The following is a 27,090-nucleotide window of genomic DNA, read 5'->3' as shown; positions in this document are numbered from 1 at the left end:
TGATATATTTATTTAAGTTTTGATGGTCTTCTTTGCTGTCTTTAACTTTATGGTTCTCTCTTCACTTTAAAACACTGCAAAATGATCACAGTCACTTTTTTCACAGGACATTCTCATAACTTTTCAATGGAAAATACAGGAATGCATTCTTTGGCTTTGCCTTCAAAAATTGACACCATTTTCCGCTTCACCTTGCAGCTCAAACTCCCAATGAAAAAGATTGGTATTATAGTACTGTAAATATGCATGGCAGCAAGAAATTATTAAATTACTCTTGTAATTAAGAATATATGTAAGAAAGAGGAAAAACATAATTACCTTTTTAAAAAATTCTTTTCAAAATAATCGCCGAGTGTACTTCCGAAAAAACTGTACAAGCGTGGTTCCAGATTTAATAATTATTCCCACTTCTAATAATAGACTCTATTCATAATAATATTATGAATTGTCTCGAATAAATTAAGGTTTTCGACCTTTTACCATATACATCAATTTGACGTACATTTACCACTTCATATAGTATGAATATTAGAAAGTGTTCAATGCATGATTAAGGACATGATTTCACACAAACTTATTTCATTCATTAATTGATTATACACTTCCTTTCTATGTTTATTTTCGTGAGCCATGATCTAAATTTATATTTACTTAAATATTATGCTTTATTATATATTTATATGTACAATCATATCTGGGTAACCATCAAATATATGCTATATTATATATTATATGTACAATCATATCTGGGTAACCAATCAGGGTTGGGATGGGCAGGGTCAGGATTGAATGGATAGAATTGAGTATACACTGGACGAGATTTACCACCCATACAAAAAAGTATCAATTCCATGATTAACGTTTTGTTATTTTTTCACTTTTAACATTACATATGAATATAGTCATTTTATGGGTCACATTTACATCAAGATATCATCCTTAATTCTGAGGAAAATCCATAGTCGTCCACTGCACTTAATAAAAATCCAAGTCATATTGCATTTGACCGGTTCTTCCTGTCTCTATTATAAAACTGAATCAATTGTTTACACTTTTATGTTTCATTCCTCATGTTCTTTATATCCTTACCAAGATAAATCCAGTCAAACAGAATTTGATGTTGTTTATTCCTGTCCTGAATCAGTTTAATTCATAACAATTTTTGATATTCCTTCCATGCTTTATGTTAAACCCAGTTGATTGCATCTTTGATATTCCTTTACTGCAAAGAGCAAACTCTGCCATTCTTTTGAAGCAACATCTCCACCCCAGTTGTCTCAAGTCAATTGTTCACTTTGATGTCCCTTCCTTGCTTTTCATTTAAAAATTCCATTTACTGCAACTTTGGTGTTCTTATTTCTCGATTCATAATTAAATTCCTGTCAATGCTTTTAATTTTCCTTTCTTCCTTCTTAAAAAATCTCGTTCACTGCACTCTGATGTCCCTTTTTTGCTTCATAAGAAATCTCTTGTCCCACTGTTGTTTGATGTCCCTTTCCTGTTCATTAACAGAATTCAGTTACTCTGCATTTATGATGCTCTTTCTTGCAGCCTGCTATGGTCACAAGAAATTAGTAACATTAAACACTACAAAAAGAACATGCACAAAACTTTTTTTTTTTTTTTTTTTTTTGGTATTTTTTGTATATATATTTTTTTTTTTTTTTTGTATTTTTTTGGTATTTTTTGTATAAAAAAACAACAATCACTCTACCAAACACTACCATACAAAACAAGCACACATGTCTTTTCACCACATTTCTTCGTTTCACTTACTGGAAAAAACCCAGTACCGTGCAAGTTGTTACCATAAAATACTATGTTGCAGGGTCCCGGAAATTGATGGGTACATGGTAAATATCCTGTACTACATGCATTGTTTGCCATTATTAACAAAGCTCCTTGGCTAATTTAGTATGTCTTTTATGTCAATTTATAGTACACACAGTGTTACTGGTAACATATAACACAAGCTTTCAAACTACCAAATAAATAAAACAACATACACATTACAACAAACAAACATTCACACTACACACACTACCATACAAAACAAGCACTCATGACTTTTCACACATTCTTCTTTTCACTTCTGGAAAAAAACCAGTACCGTGTATAGAGGATAGTTTACCTTTAAATACTAATTTTGCAGGGTCCTGGAATTTGCTGGGTCCTGGGAACTAATCCTGTACTGCATTGCAATGTTTTGCGATTAGTATCAAAGCCTCCTTGCTAATTTTAGTATGTATTTTAAGGATTTATAGTACTAAAAATAAACCCCCCATTGTTACTGTTAATGGTATCATTACAACACAAGGCTTTCAAAACTCACATACAAAAACAACATTACACATACAACAACAACAATCACACCACAACACAATACCATACAAAACAAGCACAAATGACTTTTCACACATTCTTCTTTTCACTTCCTGGAAAAAAATCCAAGTACCGTGTATAGAAGAAGTTACCATAATACTAATTTGCAGGGGTCCTGGAAATTGCTGGGTCCTGGGACAATCCAGTCTGCAGCAATGTTTGCCATATAAAACCAAGCTCTCTTGGCTAATTAAGTATTGTCTTTTAAGTTTTTATAGTAACATAGTGTTTAGTGGTTACATATAACACAGCTTTCAAACTCCAAATACACTAAAACAACATTAAACATACAACAACAACTCATTCACCACCACTTAACTAAGAAATGGTTTCAAAGAACTGGCAAGAAATCTGACTGTTTTGGTATACCATTAACACTTTGGGAATAAATATTGTTTGGGCATGAATTTACAGATAGATATGATAATGTTTGTGATATGATGATGAGTATGATTAATGAGAAGGATATTGATGATGAGAGAAGGAGGAAGGAGGAGATGGAAAGTGAGGGATGGTGATGATAATGACTGATGATGTGGATGATGAGGACTTAATGATGATGAATTAGTTTCTAATGATTATTGATGAGAATGTGATAGAGTGATGAATACATGATATAATTAAACATGGACAGATGAAGATAAATGGATTTGATAATTGTCTATTGATTTATGGAGATGAAAGTGAATAAGCAGTGATGCCAATTCTGTTTCCTGAAAAATCCACATACACCGGGTTTGCCACAACTCCCAATTCATAAGACCCCTGTCAACGGTCAGGTTTATGTTTTTTATACTACTGGACATAATGGCATGGGGCGGAGGAGGGGAGGGGGGAATTGGGACTAACCAACAAGTGTCTGCAGAAAAATAAGTTCTGATGTCTTAACTGTATGATGTTGATGAATAGAGAAGATGATGATGAATAGAGATGATGGTGATGACTAGATGATGATGATGATGAATAGATGATGACTAGATGATGATGATGAATAGAGAAGATGATGATGAATAGAGATGATGGTGATGACTAGACGATGATGACGACGAATAGATGATGACAAGATGATGATGATGATTGACGATGTTGATGATGAAATAGAGAAAATGTGATGTTGTTGATTAGTAGATGATGTTGTAATGGTGATGATAATGAGTAGATGGATGATAAATGGATGATGATGATGATGTTAGATTGGATGATGATTGGATATATGATGATGATTGTTGGACATGAAATGATAAAGACCAGTGATGCCAGTTTCCTTGGAAAATCCACATTCACGGTGGGTTTTGCCCAACTTCCCTCCTAAGAACCCTGAAAACTATCAGCAAACTTTTAGTCTTTTTAAAATTAAACTGAGAAAGGGTTGTGATTATAAATACAGCTATATTCAAATTTATTATTATCAGTTTGTAGTATTTGGTTATCAGGAGATGAGCTGTCATCTTCAGTCATGTTCTGCAAGAGCTGAGCAGGATAAGGTTGTTGGTCTATAGGCATGTTTCTTTGTCTGGCACAGATTCACTTCCCGTCAAATCTAATTTCTCTTTTAGAGAATAACTGACAGCCCCACAACAGCAAGGAACAGCAGCCATGACCAGAAAATGCAAACATTCATCACATAGCCTACGCGACCAACGCAGACATGATGGAAAATAAGAGTTAATCTTTGATCATGTTTCTAAATCTTGATGCTGACAAATGGAATTGGGCAGAGGAGGGAAGGGGGGGGGATTGGGACTAACCAACATAGTGTTGTAGAAAATCACAGTAGTACTGATGACATTAAAAAGATGATGAAAGATAGATAGAGAAGTACCTGATGTTGATTAGAGATGATGGTGATGAATAGATGATGATGACAATGAATAGATGATGACTAGATGATGATGATAGACGATGATGATGATGAATAAAGATGATGATGATGATGAATGGATGAGGATGATGATTAATTGTGAACAGATGATTGATGCTGGTTGTTGATGATGATGATGATGAATGGATGATGCTAATGAAGTTTGGACCTGATGTTGATGTTGATGATGGATCAGGATAATGATGAATGGATGCTTTATAATGATGAATGGATGATGGATCGAACAGATGATGGTAATGTATGATGATGAAGTAGCGTAATGTTAATGTATACTAATACTCCCTTATTTCTGTCATGGTTTCTGTCCTTCAACCACAAGAAGGAGGAGGTGTGTGGGCCAGTGGATAATCCATAGGACTTTAACCCCCCTGCACCAAATAATCTGCATAGGCACTGAGGTCGACGGGGCCCTAGTTGACCTGCGTGGGACATATACCTGTACATCTAACTCTGGCTACCCTCAGGATTAACCTCTAATCCCTGAACCAACCCCTCCCGAGACTCCATGTCTTGGTGTTCCCTGGGATACCTGGGGATACAGTGGCACAAATGGTGCGGGTACATTACCTATGGGACAAAACAGAGGTGGGAGAGGACGCCCCCCGGGGTGGGGACACCTCTACCCTGGTAAAATGGGAAAGGATCCACATGGCGGGTACAGGCACCACCTCATGTCCACAGATGGCACCCTGAGGTGCCCCTTCCCCAATACCTTCGATGTCTGCAGGCGGCGCGTATCCTCTGGATTACCGCCAAATCGACAACAGGGCGGGGGGTGGAGGGTCCTGGTAGGAAGGGAGTCACCTCAGTAGAAAGCTCCTACAGTCACAGCCAAAGCAACGACCTCATCACTTCCGGGAGGGTAGTGCCGCTCATAGCCTCGGTCACCTCAGTACCTGAAAGTAGAAAAATTTCGTATTAAGAAAAAATGCTGCTTGATTTTGTAACAATGCTCTGTCATAAATTTAATCCTGAATGTTATTAAACTGTTGTTAACAAGACTTTCAAATCCATCATCTCTTAAATATCACATAATGATAAGCCTTCAGAGCACAAATTTTTAATACAAGTACCCCATTAACCAAAATAAGGAAATCATTGTGATAATTATCTTCAGCAACAAAAAACAACAACATCACCTTAAACAATATACATGTAAATAATTGCACATTTTTACAATCTTGAAACATTGTACATACTAAACAGGTAATACCTGGTTATTGATATGAAATACAATTGCCATTAAAATCACTAGCAGCAACCACAACCAATTCCACATTTTAATCTTCCTATGAATATTCTCACTTTCAATTTGAAAGCACCTTGTAAATTATCAGAAATTTTGTTTAAGTATCATCATTATCAGCAGCAGCATTAAAATTTCTGAGAATAATCTTGATATTAAATTGACAATCATTATGCGTAGTAAATTATTTAGCACTGTGACTTTCTTTCTATCATTAACATCTGATGATCATTTTCATCTTTTCAGACCAGTGACAATAACAGATGAATAATTAAGAATTCGAAGCAGCAGTCATCATTACTAGCATCAGTATCAGCAGCAGCAGCAGCAGCAGAGATAACACAAGTGTAAACAGTTCCAAATTCTGCATCATCATCATCTACAGTAGCAGTAGTAGTCACAACAAGAGCTGTCACAGGAGACAGCATGCTCGACTATTTCGATGCTTGACAGTGAAACTGGGCACATTTGAGGAAACTGGAGCCCGTCACTCCAGTGTGGAGTGAGTGAGTGAGTCCTCGGTCATAAGTGTGACACATCTTCTCAATATGGTTAACATTTGTGTCAAATTATTTTCAAATCCCTTAATAAATGGTACAGTTATGGACCAGACAAGGAACACCTATGACTTCTAAGTGTGACCTTGACCTTGGAATTAGGGGTCTGAGTCTTGCACATGACACCTCATCTCAATATAGGGAACATTTATGCTAAATAATTTCAAAATCCCTTCATAATTGGCAGAGTTAAAGACCGGACAAGAAAAAGACCATGTTAACCTTTGACTTGTAAGTGTGAACTTGACCTTGGAGCTAGGGGTCTGGGTCTTGCTCACGACATGTCGTCTTATTTTGGTGAACATTTATACCAAGTAATTTCAAAATCCCTTCATCTATAGCAGAGTTATGGACCGGACAAGAAACAGAGCAGCAATCACAACAATCACACTAATTCCACATTATAGATTTTCAAGCAACAGTTTCAATGTCGAACTGATATTGCAATACAAAGTTACAGTTATCATCATCAGCAGCAGCAATGGCAGTCATGAAAACAAGCATAAAACCCACATTGTGAACCTTCAATCAGGATTATCTAGATCAGATTCATTTGCCATACAATGTTATAGTCATTATCATCCAACACCAGTCACAACAGCAAGCATAACAAGAGCTGTCCGTAAGACAGCCAATGCTCGACTATTCATATTATTGTCCCAGAAGCAGGAAAATGGTATCCTACATGTTAAAATGTTTATAGAGTTTCAATCCAGTATCTGCATTGGTTTTGGAGATAGTAATTTGCATGCAAAATTTTAACCAGATGTTTTATGTTGAGAAGGGGACGTAATTTGACCAAAAATGCATATTAGAGTTATGGGACATGATGCAATCAACTACTTTTATAATCCAAAAGGCAAATGTGAAGTTTCAATTTAATATTATTCTGCATTTGTTCTGCAGATAGTAACTTGCAGGCAAACTTTTTTCTAAGTCCAAAAGGGGGCATTTGTGCCAAGTTACATTAAAATCCCTCAATGCATGAAGAAGAAATGCACCAGACAGTCATCACTGAATTTAACCTTTGACCTCCAAGTGTGACCTTGACCTTTGAGATAGGAACCTGTGGTTTGCACATGACACTCCGTCTCATTGAGGTTAACATTCATGCCAAATATAAACAAGGAAATTCATTGATGCAAGCATATCAAAGAAGCTGCCAAGTGTTGTGTCTGAAGTACGTTTATTGCAATATGAGAAATCACCTAATCATTACTTTATTAGTCTGACCAGCTACAAATTATCAACATTAGCACACGAAACAATATATGTTATAAAATGTTTAAAACATGAAGAATAAAGATGATAGAAAAGTCACATAATTACCATGCAATACAAATCCTCTGCTTGCAATGACATTGACATTGCGAGTAGGTGGTCCCTTTACATACAAAATTAAAGTTATTTCACTAAGGCCAGCATCTGTGAAATCTTATATATGCAGGAGCGGGTGTATGAAGTTTTACAGAAATGCAGTTTGTTGGAAAATGAGGTTATGTTAAAAGATAATTATTTCAAAGTTGTGATTCACAGAAACCATTATTTTTATTATCATGTAATGTAATGAGTGTTTTCTATTTACTGATGAAGTTTCATAGACCTTTGTCACCTACATTATAGATTTCAGAATGCAGATTATACACAGCATTTTACTGTTTCCGTTGCCAAAACAACCAAAAATTTTGTCCAAGAAAAGAATGATGTAACATGAGTAATCTCTATATTGCCCCTATTCACAAAGCATGAATCTTTCTTGTATACTTTTGGAATATCATAGAATTCTTTTTTTTTCCGGACGAACGATTAACTTGAAGTCCTTGTTGAACTGTAAATAAGATAAAAGGTTAAAAATAAGTTAACAGCGGCACTTCCTTCGTTCATTTCAACATATATATGCTTATTGATTCCTTTATTTAATTTAATACGTTTTACAATAAATTTTATGCAGGCAAAGTGTAATTTTCCGTATTTTTATTTTTTAATAATCTGTTCGAAGTTTACTGAAATGGTATTGTAAAATACATGAATGCTCACTTGTCCGCAATTCACACGTTGCCGTATATCTGCGGTGTGTTCTATTAATAGAAAATGAGATAGATAAGTAGGTCATGTTAAGATCAGAAATAGAAAACTTGACTTACAGAGTAACCTTCCATATCAATTTTGACGAAATTGTAAATAAAAAAAATCTTTTTTGCTCTACAAATAAGGAGAGGAAAGACAGATAACATTGTTTTATATCACATAATAAGTTGCATTACATACATGTTTTCTTTTTGCCATTTTTTGTTTATTCACTAAAATCTATTGTGCATTATCGTTGGTCACTTTAAAAACTATTCACTGTGTTCAGTTTATCACTCCAAAACTATTCATTGCCATCTTTACAGGTTCCGAAATAAAAGTGTATCCCATATACTCGATGTCGAATGAGATTGCTCCATGCATGTCAAAGTTATGGTCCGGACAAACAAATCCGGACCGACTCACACATGCACTGACACACACACGCACATACACCGAACAGCCATCTGGACAACTATGTCTTCGCTTCTGCAAGCGGGCTCAACAATAAATTATCTTTCGGAAGTGTGCAGGTTCTTCAATAATGTAGACCACACCACACAGATACCCACAAACTTTTCTGTCTGTACTATGTTTAGATTTTAATACAAAATGAAATACTTTTTATATTAAAAAGTAGAGTACACTTTGAAATAAGAACAAACACCAGTGTAGATTATTATTAGTCTGCACATCCATGCAGTTTGATCAAGATCTGCAATGTTTGCCATTCAGTCAGTATCTTTTAGGTAAGCACTCCTTTTAACAGTTAATGGTGTATTCCAACCTGAAAGATGGACAAGTTCATTATAGAAATTTAGGAGGGTATGGGTAAAACGTTTGTGCAGAAACCCTATATAGGCAATTAGTCCATTACTTGACAAAGATAATTTTTTGCAAAAAGTTGATCAGGGCTCTTACCTACATCGTTTCTGCACCAAGACTTTCAGTGGCAGATTCTAAATAACTTTTTAGGAAGTCTTTTCATACATAGTGTTTGATGAATGTCAATTAAAAGATTATAAATAATCACTGTTCAGTGTACACAGAAATATCAATTCAGTGACTATAAATTTTTATTTATCAAGGAGCTGACTTCAATAAATGCTTGATGCTCCCGGTGGCATCCTTGTCGATACAGAGCAACCTAAGTTCAAAACGAGGTCAAGGTCAAACTGAGGTCAGGTGATGTTTGAAGATGAGGAATGGTCACAGGTTTCATCTGTATTAGTATCAATTCATTCTTGTAAACGGTATTAATGCTAGACAAAATGGTCCCATTTGGTTAACCAAGAGATGGCCTACATAAAGCAACCTAAGTTTAAAATGAGGTCAAGTTCAAGGTCAAACTGAGGTCAGGTGGTGTCTGAAGATGAGGAATGTTCACAGGTTACATCTGCATTAGTATCAAGTCATTCCAGTAAGGGGTATTGACGCTAGACGAAACAGTCCCATTTGGTTAACCTCGTACGGACGAACGGACAGGACGATCACTATATGCCTCCCGCATCAGTAGATGCCGGGGGCATAAAAAATGTTTTACTTCTCCTGAAGTTTGAAAACTGGAGTTAAAGGCACTGACTTCCAGATTTTGGATAAAAAATATCTTTCTTTCAAATTGAAGTTTGGTCATATATGAAAATTAGAATACCAGAATGAAATTTTGTTTCTAAGTTGTTTTTAAAATGCCAAATCAAGAACACCGCTAAGCGGGGCAATATATGCCCAAAGGGTTACATCAGCTGATGAGAGCAAAATTTAAAAAACTTTACTGTTGAAGCCCAAAGGACGGGAACAACAAAAAGAAGAAATACAAAACAAGAGGGTCATGATGACCCTGGATCACTCACCTGAGTAATATGAGCTACATATTTCAAATGTCAAACTGATGATAAAATATTAAGAAAGTCAGTAGGTCACATTCATAGTCAATGAAATTCAGTTTTATGATTTATGTGCAAAACTGTGTAAGTCATCAATATTTCAAGGCTGTATCTTAAAAAAAAGAAAGTACTAAGGTCAGTAGGTCAAGGTCACAATCAAGTGACAACATATTACTTGGGGTCATCAAGTAATTATAATTAAATAGTCTTGGAAATAGGATCAGATGATTTTTTAAGTATTTTTCCTATATAACTCACATAATAACTAAGTGACCCCAGGGCGTAGCCTCTTTTAATCCCAGGGGCATAATTCGAACAATTTTGGTAGAGGACTACTAGACAATGCATCATACCAAATATCAAAAGCCTAGGTCATATGGTTTGTGACAAGAAGATTTTTAAAGCTTTTTCCTATATAAGTCTATATAAAACTTGGGACCACCAGGGCAGGGCCTCTTTTCACCCCAGAGGTACAATTTGAATAATTTTGGTTGAGGACCATAAGACAATGCTACAAACCAAATATCAAAGGTCTAAGAGTTGTGGTTTCAGACAAGAAGATTTTTAAAGTTTTTTCCCTATATAAGTCTATGTAAAACTTGCGACCCCCGGGACAGGGCCATATTTGACCCTAGGGGGATAATTTGAACAATCTTGGTAGAGGACCACTAGATGATGCTACATACTAAATATCAAAGCCCTAGGCCATGTAGTTTTGTACAAGAAGATTTTCAAAGTTTTCCCTATATAAGTCTAAATAAACCATGTGACCCCCGGGGCGGGGCCATATTTGACCCTAGGGGGATAATTTGAATAATTTTTGTAGAGGACCACTAGACGATGCTACACACCAGATATCAAAGCCCTAGGCCCTGTGGTTTTAGACAAGAAGACTTTTAAAGTTTTTCCTTTCGGTTGCCATGGCAACCAGAGTTCTGCATGGAATTCAATTCTTTGAATAATTTTGAAAGGGGGCCACCCATTGATCATTCCTGTGAAGTTTGATGTAATTCTGCCCAGTGGTTTTCAAGAAGATTTTTTTTAGGAAATGTTGACGGACGGACGACACACGAGGGACATTGAGCAGTCACAATAGCTCACCATGAGCTTTTGGCTCAGGTGAGCTAAAAAAACAAGAGCTGTCAATAATGGTGACAAATGCCCCCCGCAGTGCCCTGACCTTTGACCTGGTGACCTTGACCTTTGACCTGGTGACCCCAAAGTCAACTAGAGCTATCACTAAAGGTGATGAATGCACCCCCCGCATGCACACTGACACAGTACATTGCAATTTGATGCACACAAAATTGCATAATTATGTGGACTGTATGTATATAGACTGTATGTATACAGTATAGTAACAAAAAACAAAGTCCCATAACTATGCAGAATATTTATTTATTTACTTGTGTGAAGTTTCATTAAATTGTGTGCAAGAGTTTGGTAAATTAGGCACGCACAAGATTGCATATGCAGACTGTATGTACATAGTATGTTAACAAGAAACAAAGTCCCATAACTCTGCAATTTTTGTCGCTGAAAGAACCTAACATGCCCCATGCACAACTACTGTTGTTACTGATCTCTTGTGTGAAGTTTCATTAAATTGTGTCAAGGGGATGAGGAGAGATGATGCGCACAAGATTGTGTCTATAAATATAGTATAGTAACAAAAAAACAAAGTCCCATAACTCTGCAAATTTTTTTTCTAAAAGAACCTAACATGCCCCATGCACAACTACTGTTGGTACTGATCACTTGTGTGAAGTTTCATTAAATTCTGTCAAGGGGATAAGGAGAGATGGTGCGCACAATATTGCATCTACGGACAGACGGACAGACAGACAGACAGACAACCTGAAACCAGTATACCCCCCCTTACAACTTTGTTGTCGGGGGGTACAAAGAAAGTTGTCGTCAAACGTTCTGGAGGCCAGTGCCTTTAACCTGGTGAAGATATATATGATTTGATTGTTATGTTTTACATATAATGCCAAAATGATAATATAAAATCAAAAGGTGTGTGCAGGACAATGCAGTTAAACTGTCAGTAATATTTTTTGAGTTAGGCACGTCACAAGGTGAAAAGGTGCATTATTGACTATTTCAGGGGCCATAACTCAGAAAACAGGGGGCGGAGCCAAATGAAAAATAGGAGGTGCGCAAGTTCATATCATGATAAAGACTCATGCAAGGTTTCATCAATTTATATCAATTACATTTTGAGCTAGGCACCTCACAAGGTGAAAATGTGCATTTTTGACTATTTCAGGGGCCATAACTCAGAAAATAGGGGGCGGAGCCAGAAAAAAAATAGGAGGTGCACAAGTTCATATCATGATTAAGACACATGCAAGGTTTCATGAGTCTATATCAAACACTTTTTGAGTTAGGCGCGTCACAAGATAAAAAATGTGCGTTTTTGACTATTTCAGGGGCCATAACTCTAAAAATAGGGGGAGGAGCCAGACAAAAAATAGGAGGTGCGCAAGTTCATATCATGATAAAGACTCATGCAAGGTTTCATCAATTTATATCAAATACTTTTCAAGCTAGGCGCGTCACGAACTTCGGACGGACGGACAGACAAGACCAAATCTATATGCCCCCACCACTCATGGGGGGGGGGCACAAAAATTACCCTTCAAGGCAAAAGAGTCAATATATGTAATCATTTTAGAGGAAATTATTACTCATACTTTGAAGTTTCACTGAATCAAGATACTCAATCATGTATTCATCTATTCTTAACCTTTACACTTTGTTTTATTCATCTCAACAATATTTTAAAGCTGTACTGACTTTGAAAAGAGCAATTTGACTTTTGAATTTGATTTGGTTTTGTGGCTACAATATCACACTTAATAATCGACTATCCTGACGCCCGCTGGACAAAAAAAAAAAACGCTGGAAAAGTAACCCAGCTGTAAATCAGTAGGTAAAGTTTTTCATTTATTTCTATTGTAGCCAATTCTACAAATCAGCTTGACAATTTTGTCGAGGAATGGACATGGCTTACATTTAAAACTTCTAGGTTGAAAATGATAGTTATGTTTTTAGAAGTCTGAAGAATTCTTCAGTTTGAAAAATCGAAAAAAAAACAAAAGATTCACACAGTTTTGTTTATGAACAACCTGTGAAAACTTGTGTGACTTAGTTTCCAAGTTCTACCTTCTTTCTGAAAAAATATATTAGCTGTTAAAAAGGCATGACTGAAAAAAATGACTGTTGAAAAACTCCCACTATATTGGCAGTTGGCCCAAAAATTGTAAAATTTATTAATGTAAGCCATGTCCATTCTCCGACAAAACTGTCATTGAAAAATAACAAATTTGCAAGAATTGGCTTCCTTTTAATAGAAATAATTAAATGAAAACCTTTATCTACCGATTTACAGCTGGGTTACTTTTCCAGCAAGTTTTTTGACCAGCGGGCGTCAGGACAGCAGGTTATCCAGTGTGAATTATATAAATGTATTTGATAATTGTCCATGTTTTGCAATAAATAAAATCTTATTTGACCATAAATGTATTCCAGTTTGATAAGCACCATATGACCCTTCACTTTAACCATATCTGTCTAAGAATCATAAAAGCCTGTTAAATCTATTGTGTCATCATCATCACAGCAGCAACATTTCCCTATTATGAACCTTCACTAAAACAATGTCTATTTAAGAATGATAATAGCATGTTATCTATTTTAAAGCAAACAGTTTGCAGCAGCATTTGTATCATCTTTATCATCATCATCACCATCATTATTGAAATCATAATCAACAGCAACAACAAGCTGTTCAACATTCCTGTAACTTCCTGTTAAACATGTAGTAATCTATAGTTTTTAAAGCTAGCAGTTAGGCCTCACCAAGTTAATAAGTTGTTCATCAGATTTGCTGCGAGTATATTTTCAGAAAAACACAATTTTTTTTTTTAGTTTTTGGCACACGCTCACCGCATTGAAAAAATCAAGCCAAAAATTTTTGGTGGGCTACTTTAAATGGACATAACAGACTGTACCAATGATTAAAATTCTGGCACCAGATGTTCTAAAATGGACTTAATCACAATTAATACATGCTACACAAACATTGTCTACAATATATCGTAATACTTGTATTTACTTGCATTGGTTTTTACCCCTTAAGATGGAATGCGCCTAATTTGAAGTTGTTGGGTTCCGTTTCGAAATTTTGTTTAATATAAAATTGAGCATATTCCTCATAGGATGCATATTTTACTTTTTTGACATTTCTGTAACTTTTTTCTCTGCAAACCTTCAAACACTATCATTGACGTCCATTTTTGATGAACCATGACTTCACGTCCGTCAGACTGTTTTTGTAAATCGTTCTGTTCAGTCAACAAGTAACGATTTGCTTGTTTCTCATCATACTTTCATTTAAAAATGTCTTTGAAAAGGTGTATAATTTGTGGAGATTATTTTAACATTGAAGTCGATATTTACGTTAAAGTGACGTCCGAGCAACAAATATGACGTTTAGTTTTGAATAAAAAGTTTGCGTTAATCTTGTCTCATGTAAAACCCAAACGATAGAATCTGACAAAAAACTAAAATGATTATGAAAACTTCATTTTCTGTCGATTGAAGGAATAAAATTATGGGGTCACCGAATTCATTTTCGCGTAAAATTACGTAACGCTACCCCTACCCCCAAATCACAACATAACTTAGTTTGGCTGTTTTTCTGACATATCTCTTTTCAAATCTTAGTATTTTACATTCTCATTCATCAGTTGTTCACTACAGGTGAGAAACGAATCATGGAACGTGAGAAAGATGGTTTTCCTTTCAAAAGAGGTCTTCATAACTGTAAAACTGGCGACTTAATTGCAAAATGGTTTGAATATGCAGAAAGTATAACAATTACGCCAATACGACAACTTTGCTGAAAATACTGATCATGTTATTTTTGAAAGTCTCTTTAAATATACTTTCTATATGATAAAGCTTTTTTCATATTTTTCTTATTCAAAGTACCAATAAACATGTTTTCCGTTGTAAATCACTGCTTACATGAAGACTATTTGCATTATGCAATTGTGTTTATTGTTCGGAGTTTTCACACTTGAAACACAAACATAAAGCATCATTTTTATACAATATCATTGATCAATATTATACAACAGATTCAAATATTCTAATGTTTGCGATTTCAGATGTAAGACCATTGATTCAACCGCCCCTCCAAGGGAGTAAAGGTTGTTTGCATCTTGTTTTTCTTAATATAATCCCTAACCTTCCCTAAGTATGCACACACGCACGCACCTCCCAAGGTCTTACATTTTTACTATTTCGTTTCTTACTTCACCACCCTTGTAACATCTGACCATAAGATAGGTTGACATGGGCTTGCCTGGTTAATTATCTTACCACACATGTGTTCACATAATTTGAATAGGTTTTACAGTTTCATTTTTTTGAAATTTTATACCACAGACACTATTTGAAATAAATCATAACTTTTACAAGTTCAGTATTCATGATATAAGAGAGGTTTCGTTGAGTTACAGCGAGTGTCAGGCACAACCGTTGTTTTCTTTCTTTCTTTCTTTTGCCCCACTCAGCTTAGCTCAGTAGAAGCAGCGCAGATCTATGGATCGCAAGTTCGGTCCCCAGGTAGGACATGACGATTTGATAGAAGGCACGTGTCCGAAATCATTCGTAATCCACCTCTGATACATGTGATGAAGATAGAAGTTATTTGTTGAGAATACAGAATCCAGGAATACTGGTTAGGGTAACTGCCCCGTATAACGTAAAAATAAACAGAGCTAAAAAAAAAATCTTTCTTTTTTATATCATGGAATGTTTAGGAGAGTATTTATTCTTTATTTCTTTTATTTCTAATATTAAGAAACAATTTTGTTTTGTATGGAATATGTTTCTATTATGTGTCTATGAATACATGTTGAGGATAACATTTTTACACACATCTCCGGAGAGCTAAAACCTCTTTGCAAACGATAATGTTTCTATCTAGCCAAGTTGCCAAATAAATGAACCTTTTCAAAGCAACAGCTTCCGTACAACAAATATACTGTACTTTATTCGAAATCGGGTTGCTCGACTACTCTCTAAACAACCAAAATAATTGAATATTTCTCATTTTCACCTACGTTTTACTTTTTTCGTACTGGCCGAGGTTGGCCTTCATTTTCCTTCAACTGACAGAAAATAAAGTTTTCATCATCATGTTAGTTATTTTGTCATTTTCTATCGGTTGGATTTTACATGAGACAAGATTAATGCAAACTTTTTATTCATATTTGTCGCTCTGACGTCACTTTAACGTAAATATAGACTTCAACGTTAAAATGATCTCAAGGACATTTTTAAATGAAAATGTGATGAGAAACAAGCAAATCTATACTTGTTGACTGAACAGAACGATTTACGAAAACAGTCTGAAGGACGTGAAATCATGGTTCATCAAAAATGGACGTCAGTGTTCGTGTTTTAAGGTTTGTAGAGAAAAAAGTTACAGAAATGTCAAAAATGTAAAATACGCATTCTATAAGGAATTTGCTGTATTTTACATTAAACAAAATTTCTAAACGAAACCCAACAACTTCAAATTAGGCGCATTCCACCTTAATCCACTAATTTTACGTTTGTTTTTTTTTTAAACTTTTACAGAATTGATTTGCTGCATCATCGGATTTATTTCATTGAAAATTGGATAAAAAACATCAAGTTAGAACAAGATGCTGTCCAATTTTCTAAGTGCTGGACTCTGAATTAGAGCTTTGCCAGTAAAACATAAAGGGGCACAATAGTCAAAAGCTTTGAAAGTAACAGACCTACTGGACCCTATATAAAACTTTAGCAAAATATTCTAAGTAAAAATGGGGCATAACTCAGTCAAATTAAATCAGGGTTATGGGGATTATTTCCCCAGGTGTAGACTTTGATAGTAAATATCTGTTTTAAGTTTTAAGTCAAAAGATCTAATTGTAACAGAGATATTAAACTTTATCAAAAACTTCGAAAAGTCAAAAGAATGCAACATTGTTATATATATTACATATTTTCTAGCAGCATTTTCAAATTAAAGTATAATCATTCAATTACACACATGCTGTTTGCCAATATTATTACCTTTTTTCACAAGTTCACTTTGCAGTGCATCTGCAGGTCAAACTTTTTCAGCCCCAGGTGAATTATTTTTAATGCAAAATGGTTTATACATTCAATTTTAAGGCTTATTAGTCACTCGAGAACCAAATCAAGGTAAGTATATTTCTTCACTCTTCCCTCGCTCAACATAAACCAAAAAATATTTTAATTATTTTTTAGCTCGCTGCCTTGATTTTTTCTGGAAAACAAGAGCTGTCGGATGACAGCACGCTAGACTATTTAAAGAACTGATTGAAGAATGGGGTCAAAATATTACCACAGAATTTCAGACAAAAAAAAAATTGATTAGACAAACCATGTTCCTGTATTCGTGGATTCTGATAAGTCTTGCACTAAAGGTAATGTGTGACCATGATGGTAATGAAGTGTTCAAAGTTTCAAAGTCAGACAGTTTAATCAAAATATGGAATGGTATGAAAAACTTAACTGATCTGCAAATCCAAAAAGGGACATTATTCAGCCAAAATAGTTGTCAGAATTATGTACTCTTGCCTACAGATGGAAATCATGATGATAAACAAGTGTTCAAAGTTTAAAAGCCATATGTCAAATATTTTTGACAAAACATGGACTTGTACAAAAACAGAACCGATTTCCAAGTCCAAAAAGGGCCATAATTCCACCAAAATACATGTAGATGACATTTATGTACTACTGCCTACAGATAGAGACTATAATACTGAACTATAACACACTGAACAAGTGATAAAAACTTCAAAGCTATATGTCAAACACTTATGCAAAATATGAACTGGTACGAAAAACTTAGCCAAGATTTCTAAGTCGAAAGGGGCCATAATTCAGCCTAAATCCTTGATGGAGTCATGTACTCCTGCCTATTTCTGGAAATGGTGATGAAAAACAAGTGCTGAAAGTTTCAAAGCTTTATCTCAAAAGACTTTGTCAAAATATGGACTAGTACGAAAAACTAAACCAAGATTTCTAAGTCAAAAGGGGCCATAATTCAGCCAAAATCCTTAATGAAGATATGTACACTTGCCTATAACTGGACATGGTGATGGTAAACAAGTGTTGAAAGTTTCAAAGCTATAAGACTTTGTCAAAATATGAACTGGTAGGAAAAACTAAACCAAGATTTCTAAGTTGAAAGGGGCCATAATTCAGCCAAAATCCTTGATGGAGTTATGTACTCTTGCCTATAACTGGACATGGTGATGGTAAACAAGTACTGAAAGTTTCAAAGCTTTATCTCAAAGAGACTGTCAAAGTATGAACTAGTACAAAAAAAACTTAACCATGATTTCTAAGTCAAAAGGGGCCATAATTCAGCCAAAATCCTTGATGGAGTTATGTACTAGGCAATGCTACATGTCAAATATCTAAGCTCTAGGCCTTCTGGTTTATTTTTAGAAAATTTTGAAGATTTTTCTTTGTACAGTCAAGTAACCCCATGGGGTGGGATCAATTTGACCCCGGGGGTCATGGTTTGAATAAATTTTGCAGAAGTTAACTAGGCAATGCTACATGTCAAATATCTCGAATCTAGGCCTTCTGGTTTAATTTTTAGGAAATTTTTGAAGATTTTCCTATGTAAATTCAAGTGACCCCTGGGGCGGGGTCAATTTTGACCCCGGGGGTCATGATTTGAACAAATTTTGTAGAGGTCCACTAGGCAATGCTATTTGTGAAATATCTAAGCTCTAGGCCTTCTGGTTTATTTTTTTTTTAATTTTTGAAGATTTTCGTATAGAAATCTATGTAAAATCAAGTGACCCCTGGGGCGAGGTCAATTTTGACCCTGGGGTCATGATTTGAATAATTTAATAGAGGTCCACTAGGCAATACTACATGTCAAATATCTAAGCTCTAGGGTTTCTGGTTTTTGAGAAGATTTTTTAAGATTTTCCTATGTAAAATCAAGTGACCCCTGGGGCAGGGTCACTTTTGACCCCGGGGGTCATGATTTGAACAAACTTGGTAGAGGTCCACTAGGCACTCTAGGCAATGCTTCACACCAAATATCTAAGCTCTGGTAGGCTAGGCTTCTGGGTTTTGAGAAGAAGATTTTTAAAGTTTTTCCTTTCGGTTGCCATGGCAACCAGAGTTCTGCATGGAATTCAATTCTTTGAACAATTTTTGTAGAGCTTCACCCAAGGAACATTCCTGTGAAGTTTGGATGAAACTGGCGTAGCGGTTTATGAGGAGATGTCATTTAAAGTAAAAGTTTACGGACGGACAACGGACGATTGACGCCGGATGGTGAGTGATTAGAAAGCTCACCCTGAGCCTTTGGCTCTTGTGAGCTAAAAACTAACAGAATTGATTTATCAGTGACATTAGTACTTCATCATCAGCAGCAGCATCAAGTTGTTATTACAACACTTCTTAAACATGAATCTTTTCTGTTTTTAAAGATCACTACAACCCACAACCATGATATGATATTATCAGCAGCTTTGGCATCATCAGAATCAAAAACAACAAGCAAATTCGATGAATTGGTATCCCCCGCCGAAAGGGTTTGTGGTGAGGAATGGCAAAAAGATATATCCAGCAAAAAGTGAAAGGATGTTAATAAGAAGCAAATAATTTCATTAGTCAAAATCAATTTAACAGAAAACAAATGTTTAATTAAAGAGTATATAATAAATGTATGATACTTTGATCCTGACTAAAGAATTTATTTTGAATGGGATATGCTTACTGTAATAAGCTTAGCTTTTAAAATTAAATGCAGTTAATTGAAATATGAGCTTGAAGTTTAACTGGAACTAAATATTGTCTTCGAGTGGTTTGGCACCAGGTGTTGCTGTTTAACATGTACATTTGAACTTAAAAGGACAGTTTCCTTAAGAGAACACAGGTAAGATATCTTGAACATGGCTGAGGGCAAGGTTTGTGCAGTCACAACTTAACATGTTGAAGGTTTGAACATTTAAAAAAAAAAAAAATGGAAATATATATATGTATATATTTATTTTTTAAGGGGGGTGGGGGTGCAGGGGAATGGGAGAGGAAACAAAATTTCACATGTTGATTATAAATATTGATTGAAAATTGAACATGAAAAAAAAAAAAAGGGTAAAAGGGTGAAGTTGGTGGGGGGGGGGGGGGGGGGGGGGGGGGGGGAGGATGCATGATCAGTGGTGGGTATGACTGGGTGGAGAAGTGAGGTGGGGGAATGGTACAACTTGGGAGGTTTGAAAAAAATCTAAAATAAGAAATGAAAATTTTTTTTATATTTTTTTTTAGGGGGGAGGGGGGTTGAGAGGGGGAGGGGGTGTGACCAAGGCAAGTGGGTGACCAGGTGTGGGTGCGCAACTTCACATGTTTATAATAAATGTTCATATAAAAGAATGAAAGAAATTTAATGAAATTCTGCCAAATGGAAAGTTTGTTATGTACAAATAAATTATGTGGATTTTTAGACAATTAAAGGGCAATAACTCTGAAGTTACAAAAGAAATCCGTACAAAACTGTCTGTGCACAACCACATTACAGTGCTCTAAATTCTGTTAAAGTTTCATAGTTCTAGGTAAAATATATCAAAAGTTACGATGCAGAAATTGCCATATCTATAGATCTATAGTACCCTATATAGTTAACACTAGAAATTTCTAAGGGCCATAACTCTGGTGTTACTTGGGCAATCTGTCTGAAACTTGATGGGCCCCATACCCTCATAGTGGTGAACATGTATATGAAGTTTGTTTGAAAAAAATCTAAAATAAGGAATTTTTTTTTTTTTTTTTTTTTTTTTTTTTGGGGGGGGGGGGGGGGTGTCAGGGGGAGGTGTGTGATCAAGGTAAGGGGGTGACCAGGCTTGGGTACACAACTTCACATGTTTACAATAAATGTTCATGGAAAAGAATGAAAGAAATTTAATGAAATTCTACCAAATGGTAAGTTTGTTATGTACAAATATGTGGATTTTTATACAATTAAAGGGCAATAACTCTTAATTTACAAATAAATGCGAACGGAATTGTGTGTACACAACCACATTATGGTGATCTAAATTCTGTTTAAGTTTCATAGTTCTAAGTCAAATATATCAAAAGTTATGATGCAGAAATTGCCATATTTATAGTACCCTATATAGTTAATACTAAAAACTTCTAAGGGCCATAACTCTGGTGTTACTTGGGCAATCTGACTGAAACTTGATGGGCCGCAAGGACGGACGGACGGACGGAAGGAAAGACGGACGGACAACGCCAAAACTATATCCCTCCGACTTTCGTCGGGGGATAATAACAACAGATACCAGGGCTCGAGATAAGATGCATAATAGCGTAAATTACGCTTTGAAATAATGCATATACGCCTGTCTGTTGATTTTTAGCGTATAAAAACGTACAGAAACGCATGCAATGACTTCTTATTAGCGTAAACAAAATCTGAATTGTCTGGATGCTTTACATAACAGAGCACGATCGGCATTCATTTTGCCACATTGAATGTACACAGGCATTGAATGGTACTCTATAAACCTATGTTAAACTATATAATACACTAATTGCGTGCGCAAATCAAATTGTTAGGAATTAAAATTGATGGTAAGGTAGTGTATTTTAAAGCAGTGTCGATTTAAAATATCAACTTCCGGTGTGGATTAAAGAACAACATGTTTCTTTCTAAGAATGTATGTAGTGAACAAATGTGCTACGCATTCTTTTAACCAACAATAAATGATTCCCAAAACATGGTTAAAGGTATATTGAATAATCTATTGGATTAGGCAGTGAGTGTGAAGCCAAAGCAAGTCAATGGAGAAAAAGAAGCAAAAACTTGAATGCTGAATTGAAACTGAACTGCAAACAAATTCATAGGTGTTACACCAAATAAATGTCTAACATGGCTAACACACAGAATGCTTGCTTTTCTTTTTCTTAAGAATTTCCTAATTTAATCCTAAATAATACCAGTATTTATGAAAATAGATAGCATCGCCTTAAAATATCTTCATTTTCGCGACAAATCATATTATTCCCACAAAGATAGATAGATAGATAGATAGATAGATAGATATTAATAGAAATTTGACAGTCGAACTAATCTGACATGTACAGTTTGTTTTATATTTGACGGTCAAACTGCGGTGGCTGCAAAAGTCAGAAATAAAAAAGCAGCTACTCAGCCACAGTAAGCCTGTCTAAAATTTGACATGGATATAGTCACACTGGCAATAGCTTTCGCAGAAGCTGTGGTTCCAACGCTGCGGCTGTGTAGGATTCGTCGCAGAAGCAGTGGAGAAATATGGCCGACTGACTACATTTATGCTATCATCAGTACGTTTTCTAATGACCTTTTCACGTTTGACTGAAAACAACCAGTGAGACAGGAGCACGACATGTGTACTCTTCCAACCAGAAACACTTGTTCAGTGCAATTCTTTGTCATTATTGTAAACACTTCTGTACACTTCGAAGAGGGACTGCCATTTTTGTAGAATTCCCATTAAAAATGGTAAAATCTTGTACAAAACGACCCCTGGGCACATTTGCAGCAAATCTCAAGTTCGGCCCAGTCAAGCAAAAAATATTTCTTTGTAAAAGGTGAATATTCATTACAGGCATATGAAAAAATCGACCAAAAATGATTCCAACGCAGTGTGCGGTGGGTACAATTGCAACGCATTACGGTGGATCTTGTTTCTTTAATGTTTGTTATGGACTTTTAACTTAAGTAAACAGCATTTTCCTGAGATTTTGATTGGGGTAGGTCCATGAAATCACTTTGACATCAGACAGCAACAGAAACTTAATGTTTAGTAATAATATACTATTGATTTGCACTTCTGTTCTGTTAATCTGAGGCCCAAGTGTTCTTGAGTTATCATCCAGAAACCATTTAACTTTCAGGGTCACTGTGACCTTGACCTTCAACCTACAGATCTCAAAATCAATAGGGGTCATCTGCAGGTGATGACCAACCTTGATATTATGCATTTACGGATGTGAATCAATGTCATATTTATTCTAAACATTCAGTTTCTATTGCTATCTAATGTCAAAGTGATTTCATGTTCCCAGGGTTCAAATTTAGACAAGCATACAAGCTAAATGCTAGTGGAATTTTAAAATAGCTAGTGGGTTTGAAATGTACTAGCTAATATCAGCTAGTCAATAATATAACAAGCAAATATCTTCAGAGCTGTAATAAAGATTAATTGTTTTGAAGGTACACATTTTTCTTCATGAAAGGAATGTTACCATTTATGTTTATGATATTCTATTGTTCAACAAAAATGGCACAAGCTATTTTAAACTAATAGAAAATATTTTTGTTTGAGACTGGCTACTAACAGAGATCAATCAGTAAGTTTTGGCCAGTAAAATATTAATAGAGTAATTAAATATTATTAACTTTAGCTGGTAGCTTTTCATTTTAGCTAGTGATCAAAAAGGGCACCAGCTAATTTCAGCTAGTACAAACTATTGTTCAATTTGACCCCTGGTTCCTACCAAATCAAAATTTTGGGAAAATGCTGTTTACTCCAATTTAAAGTCAATAGCGAAATTAAAGAAACAAGATCCACCATAATGCGTTGTAACTGTACCCAATGCACACTGCATTGGAATGATTTTTGGTCGATCATTTTGTATGCTTGCAATGAAAAATCATCGATTATGGAGAAAAAGTTTTTGCTCGACAGTGTCAGACTTACATTTTGCTGCGAACGTGCTCAGGGGTCGTTTTGTACAAGATTTTACCATTTTTAATGGGAATATACAAGAACGGCAGTCCCTCGTCAAACTATACAGAAGTGTTTACATTAATGACAAAAAATTGCACTGAACAGGTGTTTGTGGCTGGAAGAATACACGTGGGCACCCCCGTCTCACTGGTTGTTTTCAGTCAAACGTGAAACACTCGTTAGAAAAAGTACTGATTAGAGCGTAAATATAGTCACTCGGCCATATTTCTCCACTGTTCCTGCGACAAATCGTCCACCGCCGCGGCATTGGAACCACCGCTTCTGTGAAAGCTAAGGCCAGTGTGATTGTTGAGGTATGATCTTACACATTCAATACTAATACTTTTCAAATCTTCAGTAAAATACGTAATAAATATATGGTTTAGTTGTGATAATTCAGTACATGTACATAAATCACAGGAGTACAGTATCACTCACAGGAGTTGTTAGCCGAATACCCAGTGCGAGTTCGAGAGCACAATTTTCTTAACTTGAGCACATGCATGAACATTCAAATATTTCCAAACAGTCAGTAAACATATCTTTAACTCTATAACTGAATTCATAAAAAGATAAGGAAAGCCACCAAGATTGACTGAAAATGAAATACTGAAAAGTGAAAATCGAAAATGTACTTACAAGTCCCACCCTCGCCCTGCGACTGGCCAAGCCGCAGGGCAAAAGACCTCAACCTCTGGAACAGGGAAGAACAAAAACTGTGAACAGAAATCCAGCAACTGCTAAGAAAAGCCATCTTGATAACTTTGTTAGTCAATGTGTAATACTTGGCAAGCGCTAAATTTCTGAAGGTCAAAATTTGAATTTCCGTATATATAGTAGGTCAAACCAAGCGGACGATTTCATTGGATAATGGAAAGTAGTTGCAATGAGGGTTTATTTACAATTGTTTGGAGTTTGCAGGTCATTTTTCAATAATTGCATATCACTGTATTGATCGAATCCTAAACAATGTTGCATTTCTTCCTTTTTATTTTGACTTCTTGTCAATGTTTACGTTTCATTTCAGTTTTTTTTTTTCATATTTCAAATCTGCCCTCTACCTTTTCTTTCATAAATGGTATCTTCCAATCGCTCGTGCGCCAACGGAAAATAACGTTTAGTAACATCGGGTATTTCCGTGCTCAAAAATAGAAAAGGGCTGGATGTCCTCCCGCGGTAAAAATTATGACGTTCTACAGGACAAATGGTGCACTTTAAAGCAAAGTCAATCCGCCTGTCAAGACAAAAAAAACAAAACAACAACAACAACAACAAAAAAACAAAAACAAAAAAAACTCATCGCGGTTAAACCAGGAAGGTCTAATACGTATCAGTTGTTCCAGGTTAAACACATAAGCATATAGGCATTTTATTTTGACTCTTACAGATTTGGCTTGAAAATAATCTTTCTTTCAAATTCAAGTTTTGGTCATATTATGAACATTAGAATATGATTTTTTGTTTCTAAAATATTTTAAAATTTCCAAATCAAGAAAAAAAGATAACTGCGTCGGAAATCGAACCCCGGACCACCGCGGCAATAAAGACACATTCCCGTGCGTTATAGCTGAAGTAGTGAAAAATAACTTCGAAAGATAGATATTTATAATCAGGACAGTTTACCTGCGTAACAAACGTTTTTCGATTTTCATCGTAAAAAGTATTAAAAACAGCTAATTCTCATGTGTTTCCGTAACATAAAGTTTGTCGGTAATTAAGTTTTAAAGCCGTAAGAAATATAGCATTTATTTGAAAATATCAAAAAAAGATAAGTTCGTTGTTGTTTTTCGAACGATATGGAGACATGCCGCTTTAAAGAGTTTAAACTTTAATTATGAAGCATCTATTTACACAAAGCATGCAGCGGTTTTAACATACCAACCTACCCTAGAATCTTTTCAAACTATAGGAATTAAGAATATATATACACAAAATGTACATGTTTGTCCATGTATAGTATAGGCGAATAAGTCATTAAGTTTATCTGTTCTGGCTGTCACGGCCTGCATGAGGCATGTACCGAGTAAAAAAACTTCAAGATAGGTCAAAATAGTGAAATGAATCAGTTCGAACATAACCAGTCACCTTTTGGTATTTTCGCACAATGCAGCTGCTCTAGGCAAACACTGTTGGCTTCAGTTGGTTGCACGTTCGTGTAGAGTAGGCCTATGTCTGTATTTTCTGGTAACAAACTTTGTAAAAAAACACAAGACATGGTAAAAAAATGACATTTTTAACATCTTATATGCCGCTCCAGGGCCACCCAGTGGCTGTCCAAGGTAGTTTTCTGCCTTGGTCTTTTGTGATCTTTTTATAGATACAAAACTACACCACTTGAACGAGTTGGAGACTTCTCCCGATCTAAACGCTATCTTTCGTTTGATTTTGAAAATGACAAAAGAAAGATCATTTTCTATCTTTGGAATAAATTTGTACGTCTTTCAGTTTCAATGATATTGATTCCTTAAGCTAATTTGAGTCTCTCAAACTTTCGAACAAGAGACAGAGTTTAGATTGAACGAATGCCCTCCAAATCCAGGTCTTTGGCCTGCTGAAAGGGCGATAAAACCTCAGCAAGATCTCGTGGCATAGACGCAGCTGTGTGTGTTTGGCGGGGATTCAGCAAGAATGCTGCTACTAAATTAGGGAGACGGGCATTAGAGACGGTCAGTGAGGATGTTTCAGTGGAATAACAATATAACACACTGCACAGACTGTAATACTTATTGTTTTTAAACAATGGAAGAAGATGTTTTTTTCGAGCTCAGCATATATATAATATAAATATAAAAGCGTCGTATATTATTATTATATATGAAATATCTCAGATCAACACAATAAGAATAAATTCTTACCTTTACTTTTCATTCATTTTGAGAGCACATGTAACAAGAAACAGATTTCCCGTGATACCCGTGATACCCATGCAAAAGAGATACACTTCAATGCATATTGAACAAGCAGCTGGGAAAGGGGAAATAAACAAGTTTGCTGCATTTTATTTCAGATTTAATTATCTCCCATTTCACCAGTACAAACCACCACCGCTGCTGCATATAATAAGGGTTCAGTGGGCCTGCAATTACTCACTGCAGTTTTCTTTCTGTTCTAGCTCGCTGGAAATGTTCTGTATGGCTACAATTACCCGCAATGACTCGCTGTAGACAGTGGCTAGAACGTATCATTTAGACGGCGTGAATATAACTTGTCAGCTGGACGGCAGGGATAGCAGGTGTGTCAGCTGCACATC

The sequence above is a fragment of the Mercenaria mercenaria genome, chromosome 17, assembly GCF_021730395.1.
Source record: "Mercenaria mercenaria strain notata chromosome 17, MADL_Memer_1, whole genome shotgun sequence".
NCBI classification, from domain to species: Eukaryota; Metazoa; Mollusca; class Bivalvia; order Venerida; family Veneridae; genus Mercenaria; species Mercenaria mercenaria.
This window is presented reverse-complemented; position numbering follows the sequence as displayed.